The following is a 2500-nucleotide window of genomic DNA, read 5'->3' as shown; positions in this document are numbered from 1 at the left end:
AATGTTGAAGCCTCCTAGAGCTTTAAGCCATGCGAGACATTGAAATGCTGTTTTAACGGGAGCATGCATAATTGCTGCAAACATACTTTTATCACAAGTTCTAGCCACGCCACGGAGGCTTCGAAGTTCCTTCACCATTCGCTTTCCTCTCTTTTGTTACACAGTTTCAGACTACGATCAGGGGTACCGAAACGCTGTATTGATTGTAAACAACCATTTTTATCTTGGAGCGGAGCGTTCCTTTACTCGTTAGATTTGTCTTGTCGCGTGTGTATTCGCTTTTTCGACGCTTTTTAACCATTTAACTTGTTTAGCGAAGCTAAACGCACAGACAGACAAAAAAAAAGGAACAGCATCGCGCGTCAAACAGCGACGACCCATCTGAAGCGATCTTTCATTTATACACCGTTTGTAAACAGAGAGATGTATAAAGCGCGGGGAATCATTCGAAACCCTGGGGCTATTCGAGCTTGCATTTCAGCAAATTATCATCTCAAACATTTCACTCGTTTGCTTTTTCTAAATTTATAGGAGAGCTTCTTTCGTTTATTTTTGACACACCTTTCGTAAATATCGTTTCTGGCAACGTCGGGAGCGTGGATTTCTACAAGTGAACAATCGCGCCGATCCGATAACTTCCAGCAGGATGGAGAATCTTTATAGATTATCTTCCGAGAACTCGGTGCTTTCACGGGCGGTCGTTTATAAATTTTAACGAACGACTCGCGCGCCGTGACGCACTTGCGCTAGTTCGAAGAGATATTTCGAAATTTGTTTTTCTCCTTTAACGGCCTGCATTTAGTGTATCGGTTGCGATTTTCGTCACATCGTTTCCACGACAAACGCCGACGAACTGCCCAACTATCGCTCGTACGTTGCGACTCTTTCTTTGTTTATCGTTCATTCATTCTTTCAATTTCGTTCGATAATCCCGCTCCGAAACGTTCTACTTTCGTTGAACGACGGCGAGATGTTTAGAAAGAAATGAATTACTCTTTTTTCGAGAAGCAAACGCAAGCAGTCTTTTGTTAAGAAAACGACCCTCAGCCAGGCGTGGTCCAGGAATTGTATCCGTGGACCGCAATGTGCGTTCGAAATGTCGATGTTCATGTGTCCTGCAGTTCACACGTTGACGCGCAATTAGCTGCGTTCTTCATCGACCCACGAGCCAAGTGATCCACCGTTCAGGGTAATCGTAAAATTTTGTATTTCAAACTCTTTAGATCTTTAGAGTGTTATTTTCATTATTAACACGCATCACATTCGATACCCACATCACTCTCCCACCCGGCGCGTGCGGGAGAGCGAATTCGGGCGTCGCCAACGTATTTGTTTGTTTGTTTGTTCGATCGTTGACGACACGATCGCGTCCAAGGACGGAAACCGTCGGAGAAACGCCCAGTGGCACGCTCCTCTCGACGGTCGGGCGTAAAGTACATTTAAAAACCTTGAAAAGTACGAACGCACACAAGGAATGCGAGCGCGCGTCCTGTCGCTGAATCGTGGGTTGCGAGATTCGAACAGACACACGGCCGGCGACGATCGGTCTAACTAATGGACACATAGTTTTTCAAAGACTCGCTATCGTCGCTTCTCAGCCGGTCCGTAAACAACACACATCGATCAGGCGGACGCACGAATCTTACCACGGTGCGTGTTTCGTAGATTCCAGGTTACCCGCAAGTACCTCTCTCTCCCTCTCGAAAGAAGAATCTCGATCCGTCCTTTTTGGACAATGGAGAAATCTTTTTATCGCAACACGGATGGCAAAGAAACAACCAAAGCGTAGGAGCGTGGGGACGAGAGCGACGAAAAGAACGTCGCGAAAACAAAGTTTCGACGGTTGCTCGTTCTAATACATCGTAGTTTCAACTCTCTCAGTTTTAACCACTCCTAGACGCTTCGTAAACTTTTAACAATTCTTCGCCTCCGCGAGTTTCATTTCGAATAGAGCGAACGCAACACGGACCAAAAAAACTCCGGTGATGCCAGATCATTTAGCAAAGATCAGACGGCGGGTCATCTGTATTCCTTTTCTCTCTTTTTTATATCTTTCCATTTAACTAGGGTGTCGCAACGACGGGTACATTTATATATTTATATATATTGTATTTCAATTTTAATGATCCTTCACTTTCGGTTTGTAATAATATGATCCTTCTTTCATTTCGATCCTTCATATTGTAGGTTAACCAACAGAAGTTTGTTTTTTTACGACTTGTATTTTTGTGGTTTGTTTGTTTGTTTCTTACGACTTGTTTGTACCCGATCAAGTAGACGACGACCCATAAGTATAAGTTAGAGAGATAAAGGTCGAGAGACCTCACGCAAGCGTCTTTTACTTCCATTCACATCAGCCAGAGAGAAATGGTCCGGCGTCGTGCTCTTTGGCGCCGTTGGTCGCACAGTTTTTTTGCCGGCGGTTCCGAACGGACGGGAGAAACGCGATGAGTAATCAAAGCGACCTCCGCACGTAACCGTGTCGGTGTAATTTTACCGC

The 2500-nt window shown here is 44.9% G+C and overlaps 1 non-coding gene across 1 annotated transcript; it reads right to left on the bottom strand.

Annotated features, from left to right (window-relative positions):
* Positions 1 to 1037: 1037 nt before the first annotated feature.
* LOC143307714 (5.8S ribosomal RNA) lies at positions 1038 to 1192 on the bottom strand. Its single transcript, XR_013064802.1, has one exon. It is a non-coding gene; the product is annotated as a 5.8S ribosomal RNA (ribosomal RNA).
* Positions 1193 to 2500: the final 1308 nt, after the last annotated feature.

This window comes from Osmia lignaria, unplaced genomic scaffold, assembly GCF_051020975.1.
Source record: "Osmia lignaria lignaria isolate PbOS001 unplaced genomic scaffold, iyOsmLign1 scaffold0071, whole genome shotgun sequence".
NCBI classification, from domain to species: Eukaryota; Metazoa; Arthropoda; class Insecta; order Hymenoptera; family Megachilidae; genus Osmia; species Osmia lignaria.
The sequence above is the reverse complement of the archived record's forward strand: the minus strand, read 5'-3'. Positions and strand labels throughout refer to the sequence as shown.